Source organism: Monodon monoceros, unplaced genomic scaffold (genome assembly GCF_005190385.1).
Source record: "Monodon monoceros isolate NGI ecotype Baffin Bay Population unplaced genomic scaffold, NGI_Narwhal_1 Super_Scaffold_21, whole genome shotgun sequence".
NCBI lineage: Eukaryota > Metazoa > Chordata > Mammalia > Artiodactyla > Monodontidae > Monodon > Monodon monoceros.
The window spans coordinates 131,359,052-131,374,465 of record NW_021703778.1 but is presented as its reverse complement, the minus strand read 5'-3'; the positions used below and the strand labels follow the sequence as shown (position 1 = coordinate 131,374,465).

At 38.8% G+C, this 15,414-nt stretch overlaps 1 protein-coding gene and 1 pseudogene across 1 annotated transcript in view; both read left to right on the top strand.

Annotated features, from left to right (window-relative positions):
* SLC35F4 (solute carrier family 35 member F4) overlaps positions 1-15,414 on the top strand; it is a 292,769-nt gene that overhangs the window by 82,895 nt on the left and 194,460 nt on the right. The window lies entirely within an intron of this gene.
* On the top strand, positions 1,875-3,509 carry LOC114905054 (annotated as a pseudogene).

Sequence of the window (15,414 nt, the reverse complement as noted above, 5' to 3'; positions counted from 1 at the left end):
TAATGCATATTCAATATGAAAAATACTGGTAATGCAGAAAAAAAAAAACAATCACTCAAATGTTCTATTACTTAAAGACAGTATGTTAACAATCCTGAGAATATTCCAGATCTGGTTTTCTAGTACACTTTCGTTTTACATTGTTGTGATTATACTATTGATACTATGGTATTGCTGCTTTTTTCATTTACTATTAGAACATAAGCAATTTATAAATTGTCACAAACTTCTCACAAACTATTTTCACTGGCAACATAATCTATTATCAAATGGTATTTACCCTTGTTAGTGTGATTGGTGCTCTGATATTTACTGAGTTTTGGGAGTTTATCCTCTCTGCCTCATTTATTCTCTCCTCCTCTCTGCTTGGTCTGCTAAACAAAACTAAGACTTTGGTGCATTTACTATAAAAGTTCTAAACCTGCCTGAGCAGGACTTCTGGTTCCAAAAGACAGAGCAGCATAAAACTCAGATGCAACATGGTAACTACATTATTTAATTATGAGACAGATATGTGCACATTTCTCTGTAAAGTGGATTTGTTCAAACTCAGTAGCTTCTGGATCCTAGGAGAAATTGAAACATTGTCTCTTGAGAAGGTGTGTGCTTCCGGCAACAAAAATGAAAATAAACAAGTGGGACTACATTAAACTAAGGAGGTACAGCACAGCAAACAACAAATTGAAAAGGTAACCTACAAAATGGAAAAAGAAAATCACAAACCGTATATCGAATGAGATTAATATATAAAATATATAAATAACTCATACAACTCCATAGCAAAAAAAAGCAAATAATTCAACTTAAAGGTGGGCAAAGGACCTGAATAGACATTTTTCAAAAGAAGGCATATAAATGGCCAAGAGGTACACGAAAAGATGCTCAATATCACTCATCGCCAGGGAAATGCAAACCAAAACCACAATGAGATACCACCTCACACGTCTTAGAATGGCTATTATCCAAAAGACAAGAAATAGCAAGTGTTGGAGAAGGGTGGAGAAAAGGGAATACTTGTGTACTATTGGTGGGAATGTAAATTGGAGTAGTCATTACGGAAAGCAGTATGGAGGTTCCTCAAAAAATCACAAATAGAACTACCAAATGACCCAAACATCCTACTCTAGGTATATATGTAAGCAGGAATTGGGGGGATTCCCTGGCAGTCCAGTGGTTAGAACTCCATGCCCTCACTGCCGAGGGCCTGGGTTCAATCCCTGGTTGCAGAACTAAGATCCTGCCACAAACCCATGTCCATTGCAGCATTATTCACAATAGCCAAGATATGGAAACAACCTAAGCGTCTGTCAGTCGATGAATGGATAAAGATGTAGTAGACACATACAGTGAAATGTTACTCAGCCTTGAGAAAGAAGGAAATCTTGCCACTTGTGACAAGATGGTTGAACCTTGAGGGTATTATGCTAAGTGAGATAAATCCAACAAAGAAAGACAAATACTGTATGACCTCACTTAAATGTGGAACCTAAAAAAGACATAAAAACAGAGTAGAATGGTGGTCACCAAAGGCTGGGGGGGTGGAGGAATTGGGGAGATGTTGTTTAAGGTGATGTTTACAGCTAGTAGATAAATAAGCATAGTGAATAATAGTCAATAATGCTGTACTATAAACTTCAAAGTTGCCAAGAGACTAGATCTTAATTGTTCTCATCACACACACAAAAAATGATAATTATGTAACATGATAGAGGTATGAGCTACCAGCTTGGGTAGTAAACATACATAATATCTAAATGTATCAAACCAACACATACATCTTAAACTTACACAATGTTACATGATCTCAATTTTAAAAAAATTAAATTATGAAAGTCCATTTTTAAAGAAAAATAAGGTGTGTGCTTGAGAGCCTCATGGCTTATGGTGGTAAGTATCGGCAGCATCCCCAGGCTGAGTGCGATGTGGAAGACAGTACAGTATGTGGTAGTTTGTGAAAACCAATTCATCTAAATGAACTTTCAGGAGTTTTTAGATTTTTCCACAATTTTACCTCTTTCCCGATAAAGGTCTAACTCTTTTTTTTTTTTTTTTTTTGCGGTACGCGGGCGTCTCACTGTTGTGGCCTCTCCCGTTGTGGAGCACAGGCTCCGGACGCGCAGGCTCAGCGGCCATGGCTCACGGGCCCAGCTGCTCCGCAGCATGTGGGATCTTCCCGGACCGGGGCACGAACCCGCGTCCCCTGCATCAGCAGGCGGACTCTCAACCGCTGCACCACCAGGGAAGCCCAGGTGGTGCTTTTTAATCAAGCTAACCATTTAGGGCCATTAATTAGGATCACTTAAAACTGAGTGTAAGGGACGGGGACGACGTTCTGTTCCGCCGCGTCCAAGGGGTGCAGCTTGGCGTTGTGGAGCAGAAAGAACACTCGAAGGGCTTTCCTGACATTGACAGTCGACGATTTAAAACCCCGCTAGAATTTGTAAGTGTGTGAAGCATTCCCAGACCCTTCAACCAACTCAACAGCAGCTACTTCCCTGTGACTGGGTCCTGATTAAGGTCCTCCCAAGAAAGACTTCATTGCATCCACGCTCAAGAGGACTCTGCCAGGTTTTCCTGACCCCTCTACATCGCTATCAAGTGCCAAGGCCTTAAGACTTGGGTACGGGTATTGCAACGGCAAGAGTGCCAGTGCCCACCAAAGACCCACTGGACCTGTCAGCTCCTCTGTTTCACCAAGCAGACGTAATAACTTACCAGCAAAGCAGAGTAAGCCAGGTGCCTCTGCGTGATACCACCAGCTGATAACACAGAAGAAAAAATCATTAACTTAGCCTAGAACCCTACCTTTTCTTGAGAAGCTGGGATTTAAAGGAGCTATTCTGAGATCTGTGCTGCTAGTAAGTGACTGATAACATGGACTGGATCAGTCCCTGAGTTCAGAGACTTGGTGGCAAGTGAGTGAAAAATAGACAACGAAATGTTGAAGAATTGCACAGAGGTGCAAGCCAAATTTTACCCTCTCCAAGTAATGGTGGTTGGACTGAGAAAGTGCTAAACCAAACCTGTAATAGGACTGGTTGTTTGGGTGTCTCTCTTTGTCATTGTGGCCTCTTACTGTTACGTTGCTTTCTGTGTTGTCTCTCTAGGTCCCATTGTTCTCAGATAATTCACATTGCCCTGACTGTGGACAGCAATGGTTCCCTAGTTTAGAACTAGGCCACTGGTTGTACCAAACTGAACTGGTTGAGAATGAATGTTACCAAGTATTCTTAGACCGTATTAACAGAGCTGATTATTGCCCTGAGTGTTATCCTGATAATCCTGCTAATAGAAGCCTTGTTCTTCCTTGGTCTTTCCCACTTGAGGGGGCTCACCAAAATCTTACCAGGTGGACCTTTGAAAAAGCTTGCCACCCATTTCTTCTGGGTCCTCCACTGGTTAGAAAAAGGATATATGACTCTAGAGTTGCTGGTTTTAACCCTGCATTACAGTGAATCCTGATCAGAACAGACAAAACCTTGAACAAAAAACCTGGCCAAAGCAAATAACTTCTTAAACTTAAGATTTTCTTAAAGTAAAAATCATGGAGACTCTAGAGGGTTGTGTACTAGTAGCCCAAGGAAGATGGAAAAATGACTCCTTTCTATATCTGATCCAGACTGTTACTGCTCTGGGAAACTGCTTAAATTGTTGTTGGATCTGCTTCCAGGGTCTATGCATCTCTTCTTTAGAATGAATTTAATCAGCATTCCAAGCCAGACTGTTCATCTAGAACCTGACTAATCCATATTTCCTATGTTTTGGAATTAGCTTACTCCTAAAAATCTCCACAGCCTAATGATTGACATTATTATGACATGGTAGTCCTGGAGGAGAAGCCCCATACTGTGTGTACTTTCATTATATTCTAGTGATAACTTTTGTGGGAAAGCATCCTTGTAGCTGAATTCTAGATTATTCCAGTAAAACAACTAGACATTTTAATAATAAACTATATTGTTCTAAATTCTACCTCATATTAATTGGTGATAATTATATATATATATATATAATTTATTCATATATAACTATTCATCATTGGCTCTATTTAGCTCATCCTCAATGTGGGTATGACGTGATCGATAACTGGTCACTGTCAGAGAAATCACATTCAATCAGGCAACACCTATATAGGTGACATAGAAGCATGCAGAAGTGCCTCTGTCTACATCTCCTTGGCTCTACATAAGCAAATACTATCCTGTCTTTGTGGTGACTGAATGTAGAATGTCCTCCCCTGGCAATGGAAAAGTACCTGTCCTAGGAGATAGGTGACTAAAGAAGTTACTCAGCTTGACTCCATATATATTATGAACAGTTTAGCGGAAGCATTTTTCTTAGAACTAAGAAGGTCTTACCTGACATTGGCCTCATTCTGGCCTTCACTTGTTCATAAGAATCATGGAACTAGAGTTCAGGTAAGAAACTTAGAAAAAGCAGTTGAAAACATCTCAGAGGCCACTGAACAATTTAAAAATTCCACTTAAGATTCTAGATAATCCAGTGCTTGTGTAGCAACTCAATGTTCTCAAGGTCGCAGGTCCTTTCTATCTTTCCCCTCCGGGATCCTTATCACATTGGCTTTTTGTCTTCATAGTTCTCAACGAGTACAATGTAGCTTGTTGCTGCTCCAGACATTTCAATCCCAATCAAAGGCTGGAAGTAGGGAGCAAAAAGCTTTCTCCTTTGAGGTCTGTTTCTTTTATTGGGGAAGAAGATCTTTCTCAAAAGTCCCTCACAGATTTTTTCTTACATCTCATTACAGCAAGGATTTTTTCCATACATCCTTGAATCACAAGGGAGCCTGGGAAACCTGGCAGAGGGGACTGGAATTGGCATTGCCTGGATAGGGCACGCTGTCTCCCCTAATAAAATCAGAGCTCTTTTAGGAAGGAAGAAGGAAGGAATGAATGGCTGTTGGTATGCAACAAATCATGCCTGCCACATGTTGTTAAAAAGTCACTTGTTAGTCTGTTTAAAGAAGGTATCCCAGAGATCTACCCTGTATCCGCCTTATGTCTGTCATGATGGAAGTTCTCTTCTGTTTTATTGCTGAATAAACTGTGTGGACTGCTAAAAAAAACAGAAACAAAACCAAAACTGACTGTAGAAGATACCGTTGTAACTTGTGTGCGGTTTTCAAATTGACATCACTGTCATCTTGACACGCTGTGACTGTTGAGTACACTTGGCTCTGGTTCTGTGATTCCTGTACAGATGGTTGGTGTTTGTCTTGTTCTCTAGGTGTTTTCTTCATTCTCTATATGTTATTTCCTTGCAGGGTCTGTCAGTCAGCCTTTCTTGTAATGATGCTGTGTAACGACCTCAAAATCTCAGAGGCTTACAACGAAGTACTTTTTTCCTTGCTCATGGGTCTGTGGTGTTCCCCTGGACTCAGGTAGCCTCAGGCTATGTTCAGGGCTGCTGCATGGGTCTCTTCTGGGGTTCAGAGTGAATGCACAGTGACTACCTTAGTATATTTCCCTGTGGAACTGGCAGAAGTACAGGAGGGCAACCCAAATGCACAAACCCATTTTAAGTCTCTGCTTGTATTATTTTTACTGATATCCCATTGAAAAAAGTGAGTCATATGGCTAAATCCAAGCTCAGGGGGTGTGGCAGTACAGTCCACACACTACCAGAATATGGCAAGGACATATAATACTACTATAAGAGAGCGACAAATTGAGACCCATAATTATATTTACCATACAGTGTTTAACATGTTATATTTGGGGCTTAGCTATTTTTTTTCTCTATTGGTTTCTATTTTCATAAGGCAACTGGTCTTTTCTGTGCGTTTTAAAATGTCTTCTTCATCAGAGGCTTTTCCTCCCAGATAGCTTTGCATACGTTTTATGGGCATCGAATACTTTGCTGTTACTCCTCATAGAATGTTTGAGTTGGAAGGTACCTTAGAGTTTCAGTTCTATCACTTTGCAGATCAGAAAACTGAAGTCCAGAGAGGTTAGGTGACTGGCATAAGAACACACAGCTAGCCAATGACAATATATTTTCATGTGCAAAGTGAGGAGCAGGACATTTTAAAGTTTCCTTTTTCCTTTTGACCCTTATGTTCTATCTCATCCTAAGCCAATTCCCAGGGCCACTTCCCGGGAGGGGTTCAGCTGGCCTGCCTACTTTGGAAATACTAAGCACAGAATAATAGATGGCAAGGGCAGAGGGAGCACGAATGAGCCCCACTCCCCCTCGCCCTGCAAGTTGGCTGGCAGGCAGTGTCCGTCCTCCCCAGCAGGCGAGGCGGAGCCCTGGAGTGCTGGGCTCTGGGGAAGAGGCACAGGTCTTCTGAAGGTCAGGTGGATGACCTCTCCCTGAGAACACCTTTTAAAATGGTTTCATGAATCCTCCCAGTTGCTAGGAGATTATAGCAAGGTGTTTTCTGTGGACACTTGGGCATGGTTTTGAAAGCCCTTTGGTGTGAGAGAGAGTCATGAAATTAGGAAGTTTGAGATGATTTGTGTATGTGCAAGTGCAAATTAGTGTGTTTCCATATTTTGACGGAGCAGCAAGAGCACATCCATATTGTGTACAAAATTGTTAACAGTTTCATTTGTGTCACCTATCATCTGAGATTCCCAGTGAAACTGAGTAGTTCATCAACATCAGGTAATATTTATTAACAGTCTGTGCCTGTGCGTGTGTGCACGGGTGTAAGCCCCTCAGCTTGATGCTTAACTGCTTCATTGGTTTCCTTCCATCCGCTATGGCCAGGAGCCAGCTGTGCCTACTTGCTTCATTCTGCACATATGGTGCTTTCAAATGACAGTATTTACATGCAAATTTTAAAAAACAATCATTTTTTGGAGGAAGAACCAAAATTCAGTTGGTTGTTTTTGCTGCCTGAGAAGTTCTTTCCATTACCTATCTGCTCTTAGTGCTTTTGTGTATACGATTGTGATACGTTACAGTGATGTCAATTTGAAACAAGTTGCATAGATAGGATGATAACACTTCGAATCATTTCTAACTTTGACTGAAAAAAAAGTTATATAAAACTTAAAATGCCCACATCAGAATTAGCAGCAGTTTACTCGGCAGCTGAGGTGATCAAGCAAATGCTCTTGAACCTGATGAAAATAAGAAATGATTATTTATCAGAAATGAAACCTGCAATGCAAGGGTGGAGAATTTTACTCTGTAGAAATAAAAAGTTAAATATTTTTATTATTAATTTTATATAATTATTCACAAGTTCACTGCAGAAATATTTTTATACTATAATTTATGTATCACTTTCAGTAATTTAACTGTTTAGAAATCAACTTGGTATTCATTGTGTTCCTTTTTCAAAGGAGTGAGATTTGTTCTTTTCCATCTAGTGGTTTCTAGTCCAACTGATTTCTGAGTCACTTTCCTGCAGCTGATATTTCTGACAGAATTTATGGTGCTGTGTCATGAATGATTTAGGATTTTTAATTGTACTTGACCACCACATGGCCAGATTGGTTAAATGACTTGAATGTGTAAAGTTGGCTAGAAATTCTGATGACTTCACTGTGGTCAGTTGAATCACTGGGAGTAAACATGGTGGCAAACTCTTGAATCTTTTTTTTTCCTTTATTTCTTTACTCACATTGGGGCCTCTGTGAATGCTTCCTAAATGAATGGAGTCTTTGAGCTTCTTTTAGATTACCTAAGAGAAACTTGAGGGCTGAGCACACACGTGAAAGCCATAGACAAAATATGAAAGTTTGTTTGCCAAGATTTTTCTATTTTTTTCATTGATCCAAACCTGGCAGGCATTCAAAGTTGTATCCATACGTACAAACTGACTAGGGAAGGCTGTGGCTACATTTAATGGAAATATTAGCAAATAACATTTATTGAGCACTTACAAAATGCCAAGTTGTGTGATAAGCATACATCATCTCTTTTAAATCCGGTTAACAACACTTTGAGGCAAGGAGCTCATTTAATATCTATTAATAGATGAGGAAATCTGGTTTCCAGAAATAATGTAACTTGTTCAATGTTAAGTAGCTAGTAAGTGGTGGAACATGAATTCAAAACCCAATCCTCTGAATTCCACCAATATCTTCAAGATTTCTGGTCTTTTCATTAATCTCCGATGCCAATATGTATGACAATTGAATCCTTAAAGGGTCATTTGTTTCAGAAATACATTTTATCTGTGCATCTGAAGCACATAATCTTGAGTAGTTTTATTCATATATTGTTTGAAGGGTATTATAGTTGTAACATTTTCAGAACATACCCAAAGAGACCTTTTTGTCTCAGGTCCAGGGGCCAGAATGATAAATGAAATGGGAAATCTTAATGAAGTCCAAGCCAAAGGGTGAGTTAAAATGAGCCATGTGGGCCCACAGATGAAGTGAAGTGTTCATGGCTGCTGTAAAGGAGAAAGTCGAAAAAGAACATTTAAGAAATGAGCATAGATAACCTCTGCTTTAAGAGTATATAGATTTTTCTCTAGGTATTGCTTGAGCTACATCATGAATTTTGCTACACAGTATTTTTATAACTCTTCTGAACTTAGTGTGTTCTCATATCTAGTATGATTTATTTGAGTCATGGGTCATTTAGAAAGTGTGTTCCTTAAATTTCTAAACATATTTTCTTTCAAGGCTATCTTTTGCTAATTGATTCCTAAGCTAATTTATTCTGCGATGAGAGAGTAGATTTGTGTGATACTGATTTTCTAAAAATTTTAGATATTTTATTCCTGGCCTACCATATGATCACTTTTGTAATTTTTTAATGTATGTCTGAAAATATGTGTTCTATATACATATGTACACGTCGTATCTTATTGTGTCTTTGAAATCTTTTGTATCCTTATTAATATCCTTATTAATCAATGAATCATTGAGAAAAGTGTTAAAATTTCCCACTAAAGTGTAGATTTATCAGTTAAAAAAAATGAACATAGAAAAGGAGAAACAAATGTAATTTTTCTCAGGTATACCCCTTTCACTATGAATTAAATTGTATTCTGTTAATCAGAGGTCCCTGGGCACATTCTTGGGATTTGGGAAGTTACGCAGTAGAGGAATGTGGACCTTTAGAGAATTCTCTTCCCTGCTTTTCAGACACAAGTTTCTATTTTTTTAAAAAGATAATGCATACACGTTTGTTTTGTTGGGTGCTTTAAAAAGCAAATTTCTCAACTGTGGTCTCATTTCATTGTCAGGGAAAGCAGGCAGAGGAGTTCCCATTGAAGTGGCTGGGTCATCCAGCATCAAGGAAAGGAAAATGGAGTCCTAGGCCAGGAGTCAGGGTACTACCATCGCTGCCATCTAGATTCAGTTGTGATGTCTGGCATCATCACAGAGATATTTCATGTCATGTAATACTCTGGGCAACAGAGGGCTAATTTTTCAATATCAAAACATTTGATATATTATGATTAACCTGATAATCGTTTTGATTACATTTGTATACTATAATAAATATTTTCCTAGTTACTCTGCTGGTGATGGGTATGGTGAAACTGTCCTTGATAAGCGAGGGTAGTTTGGTAAACATTTGTTACTTGTGCTACTGTCTCATGCATGGATGTCCTCTCAAAGATTACTGGGGTGTATTGGTCTTACTTGGATTGCTTTGCCTTCAGAACTCTGTTGTTCTTCTTATGGTTTTCCTCCTTCAATCCTCAGGGAAGATTTGTTCTGGGAAATTTATTTACTGGTGGCAAGAATTGACCACACGGCTTCTGTGACTAACGCGTACTGATTTCTCAGGGCCCAGAGTTAGCATTGGCTTCTGAGAACTCCATTCGAGATCCTGGGGACAACATGGCAGTAACTGTATGGAATCTGCTTTCACAAAGTAACTGGCAGTTGCCACAGACACTTAAGGAATTGTCAGTTAGTTTCACATTTCGGGTCATGTTTGAGGGATTGTTTCTCTAGAGCCTCTTTTGCCACAATTTCTATTAAAAAAGACTATTCTTTACACAGCCATTTTTTAAAGTTGAATAACCGATATCTGGCGGAAAAGTTACAGCTAAATATGCTGGACTGGCTTTCCTGATAAAAGATGTATCTTAACTGTGGCAGAGAGAAAAAAAAAAAAGCCTTGATGGCAGACAGACCTGGGTATGAATTCTGGCTTTGTCTCATACTAACTGTAAGACTTTATGGTTTCCTGGCTTTGTCCTGAGCTAACTTAAGACCTCAACAGGGTGTTGTCTGTTCCCTCATCTGTAACGTGGATCCAAAAGTGACTTCCCTGTAGGGTTGGTGGGTTATTTATGGTGTATGCGCCTAATGCATATTCCTAGCTCATCGTAAGTGCTCAATAAAAACTCGTTGATATTGTTTAACATATATAATTGGTTTCAAGGAAGACAGTTGTCTTCAGGGAAGCAGCAAATAGTCTTGGTGTCCCTATATTTTTTATTGCAGAATTTCTTTCCTGAATTTGGTCTTGAACATTACATTTACTTTCATGATCTGTAAGAGAACATTTTGAGAAAAATTTCCCCTGCTCCTGCTAACTCACTGTTCATGGCTTTTTGCTTCCTGATAGTGAAAAAGTGACTAAGAGCTCGTGTAGTACAGCATATTATATAAGCCTCAAGTGTATTTCTTTGGTGTTGTATCACAGATAGGTTTTCCTATTTCTATGTGTAATGATAGGGATAGGTAGGGAATGGAGACTGGATTATAAAGCCAAAGACAGTGCATGCTGTGCAAGGTGAAATTAATTATGAGAACACACTGTGAAGCACAGGTGCACCTAGAAAAAACATAACTGCACAATTTAAAAATATACTGGACAATTTCATAAAGTGACAACCTATTACTTCAGGGAAACAGTGGGTAGCAGGATTTATGTATATGGAACTAACTTTTCGCCTTCCATTCTATGTTGACAGGAAATATCCCCCTTCCAGTTCCTCCACATATGTTACTGCAGTATTTGTGCAATTTCATTACAGCTTCATAGCACCTTTGGTCCAAAGGGACTTGTAAACCGGGGAGCATATTTTCAGCCCCACTACTGGAAGGCAGAGGAATTTGCAACTGCACATTAGAAATTAGTTCCTAGAATTATTAAATGGGATATGGACACAAATGGAAGTGAAGTGGGTGAGGTGAGATTTCAAGTCAGGTACATTCACAATAAGTGCAGAGTGATGAAAAAAATCTGACTTAATGAACTTGGAGGAACTAAAGCTAGGAGCAAAGTCATTAGAAGAATATAAGGTAAAATTATACTCTCTGAAAGACTCCATCGAAGCTATAAAAGCAGTTGGAGGCCCTGAAATAACACTGGAATTGTTTATGAAATGAGGAGTGATCTGTGAGGCATCCATGGGAGGAAAGCCTGATTTGGAATTTTAAATTGGCCGGTGAAGTTTTGAGCATGTGAAATACTAGTGCCTCTGTTTTTCACACTAAGAAATTTGAAGTGGAGAAATCCTGTGCCCTAAGTGTGCAGGACAAAATAGTTGTTGGTATCAGTCCTTCTCATGGTTTTCAATGCACTGAGGTAGACACAACAACCAGATTTTACTATTCTGTACTGTGACTTACAGGGTAATAGGTTGACCTGAGAGTTCCAAGCATCTACTAGATTATGAAACATACCGGGATCCATATTCATTTGCTCACCATGGAGAAAGGAACCTAGGAGATTTGACGAGACAGTTGTTGCAAATCACATATATGCGAACTCTCTTCCCATTACCCTAACCTGCCGCCAGATTCCCCAGCTGCACAGCTTGGGGTGCTTGGAGAGCTCAAGAGGAAGAGAGAGGCCATGGAGGTGGAAAAATAATCCAAGAGGTTAAGCCTGCCTTGACCTTTTTCCCCACCCCTCAGAATGCTTGATTGTATACCTTGTTTTTCTGGGAGCTTTGATCATCAGTTATGAGACGGCCCTTAGCTCAGTGATAATAACTAAGTAGAAAATACAATATTTCTGGCTTCTTAACTGTAAAAGCGAAACACGCCATGCCTGACATCCCCTACCATCACCCCCACTTCCCGAAGACAACCCCTAAATGCTGCATGTTGGCCAACGACCACATTGCACAATAATCAGACAGACGTCCTGTCATTTAGGCCTTGCACTGTCACCACTTTGTCAGATGGGAAGAGCCTTGTGACCCCCATGCCCTCCCCTTTGAATTACCCTCTGAAGTGCACTTCTGTGCTACTGCTGAGAGGCATTTACCAGACTGTTCCCTCACTAGTGCGGGCTTTCATCTCATTGCTCCAAATGGATCACCTGGGACCCCGCTCTACAGTCCACAGAATTATCTCTGGGTTAGTGTTTTTATAATTTTTTTTCCTGTGAGTTTTTTGTTGTTGTAGTTGTTGTAGGACTTCGTCTTCTAAATTCAGAACTGGAGCCCTTGGCGAAGGAAGCAGAGATGGTGTTTTTAAATGATTAATGCAAAGCATCAATAAAATATTGAAAATATGGCTGCTCTTTTTCAAAAAAGGCTCCCCCTTAGGCTATGGGAAACTGTAGTCAAAATCCATTTAAAATTTATATTACATCAGGTTTTATAAAGAAAGGGGCAGAAAATCCATAATCATTTCTTTCAAAACCCCCACTTAAAGCTCTGTTACAGAATCTCTAAGCACCCTGACAACACTGTAAGAGGTACCCTTTGTCCACATTTCTGTACTTTTCACAGGGGCCCCGTAGTAGGTGATGACGTGGCCCCTCTAGCACTGACTTAGTTTTTCTGATTGAATGCCTGCCTGCCTTTGTAGTTCTGTGCAGCCTTTGTTCAGAGATATTTCTTACTAAAATCCACAAATTCACCTCCCGAAATGCAAAGGGCAGGTTCCATTCACTAAATGTTAAATAGATAACATGTTAGATGTGTGACATTGAAATTATGCAGTTATTTTATGAAGTTTGGGATGATTGCATCTGCACAGATTCAGAACCCAATCTTGTATTTCTGTGGAAGAATGTTGAACAGTCTGGTGTGTACTCTTCAGAGAATAAATTCACCTGCTTTGCATAGAGGCACTTTCAAGGAAAACATGTACATCAGGTGCTATGGCTGAGCTGAAAGAAATCATTGTTATGAAAAGGATGGGTGCTGGCCTTGTGGGTTGAGCTCATGACTGCTCTTGCTAATGGAAGCCCAGCTGGGCTATTGGAGCCTATTAACAAGGTACTGAGGCAGAGTAGCAGAATGGCTTTAGTAGAAAAGCCTGTGGGTTGTTCTTACCAGGGTTGCTCTAAGTATTAGGGCTGATGCTATGTTCTCTGAAGTCAAGGGTGATGTTTTCTGGAAATGTCTCACAAACTTAAGATTCTTTAGAGTAACTGGAAAATAAGAACCAAGGCTGTCTCTTATAGAAGTATCCCTCATGGTTGAGATAAAATTAAGTTCCTTTCCCCCTCTCTGTGTAATTTTTCCTGTGTATAATTTATGGTAATCCCAAACCCAAACAAATTGAGAAAAATTGTGATATGCCATTGTCGCAGAGAGCTATTTTGAGAATTTTAGAAGGGTTTCATGGGGGACTGATTAGTGAATCCATGAACATTGCTGGCCAAAAATAAGAAACTAACTTTGTGAAATTCCCTTCCCGGGTTCATTTCACTGTTTACTGTTCTATGGGTCTTGCTGTTCACAGGACGGTTTTGGAGAACATCATTGCATTTTTGGAAAGATGTTTCTTCTTTTCCTTGCCTCTTTAACAAAAAATAGGATTCTTGGTATGTTCTCTTAGAAATAATTTTCTCTGGAGTTGAACTAGGTATCTAAATTACAAAGGCAAATTTGTTTTAAAATTTACATCCCTAAATCTTATTGGGTAAATGGAAAAGAAGCATTTTAATGTAGGCAAAGCCAACAGAATACCTTAAAATATTCATTGTTTTACCCTTTTTGTATTGTCTTTGGTTTTGGTGTCAAGATAAGACAACTCACAAAATGAGTTGGGAAGTGTTCACTCCTCTTCTATTTTCTGGAAGAGATTATGTAAAATTAGTGTTAAGTTTTCTTTAAATGTTTGGTAGAATACTGGAAAGTGAAAACATCTGGGCCTAAAGATCTCTTTCTCTAGAGTTTTTAATTATGAGTTCAATTTCTTTAACGGTAGTGGGACTATTTATATTATCTATTTCGTCGTGGTTGAGTTTGGTAGTTTGTAGTTTTCAAGGAATTGATCCACTTCTTCTAAGTTGTAGGATTTATGTGCATAAAGTTTTTTGTAATATCACCTTTTTATCCTTTTAATGGCTGCAGGATCTGTAGTGATAGTCTCTGCTTCATACTTGATATCGGTGACTTGTGTCCTTTCTCTTTTCATTTTTGTCTGTCTTGCTAGAGGCTTATCGATTTTATTGATTTTTTTTTTAAGAACCAGCTTTTTGTTTCATCGATTTTCTGTATTATTTACCTATTCTCAATTTCATTTATTTCTGCTATTATCTTTATTATTTCCATCCTGTTTACTTTGGGTTTACTTTGTTCTCCTTTTTCTAGTTTCTTGATCCATTTAAGAGCTTCCTGCATTTCTAATGTAAGCTTTTTAGTACAATAAATTACCCTCTCAGCACTGCTTTAGCTGTATTCTACATGTTGCGATGTGTTGTTTTTTAATTTCAGTTCTAAGTATTTTTAAAATTTCCTTTGAGACTTTCTTTTTGGCCCAAGGATTATGGAAAAGTGTGTTGTTTATTTTCCACACATTTAGAGATTGGTCTTGTTTTCTTTCTGTTATTGATTTTTAGTTTGATTCCATTATGATCAGAGAATACACATTATAGTCAGATTTCAGTTCCTTTAAATTTGTTAGGTTTGTCTTATGGCCAGGGATATGGACTATCTTCGGGAATGTTCCATGAATGGCGTTTAAAAATGTATTCTGCTATTGTTGACTGTAGTGCTCTATATGTGGCAATTGGATCATGTCAGTTGATTTTGTTTTGCAGATCTTCTATGTCCTTGCTGATTTTCTGTCTCCCAGTTCAATCAGTTGGTTAGAGGAGGGTGTCAGAGTCCCCAACTATAACTGTGGATTTTTCTGTTTCTCCTTTCAGCTCTCTCAGTTTTTGTTTTATGTTTATTAAGGCTGTGTTGTTTGGTGAGTACACATTCAGGATCATTATGTCTTCCTGGTGGGTGGATCCTTTAATCATTTTTAGTGCCCTTCTTGTCTCTAGTAATTTTCTTTTCTCTGAAGTCTGCCTTATTAGATATTAATCACTCCTGCTCTTCAAAATTAATATTTGCATGGTATATCTTTTCCCAGCCTTTTACTCTTGACCTATAGGTTGTTGAATTTGAAGTAAATTTCTTACAAACGGCGTATAGATGAGTTATGTTTCACTATCCATTCTGCCAATCTCTCTTTTGATTGGTGTATTTAGGTTTAAATTAATTGGTCTATTTATATTTAAAATAATTATTAGTATGTTAGAACTTAAGTTGGGAAAGTAACTTTTATT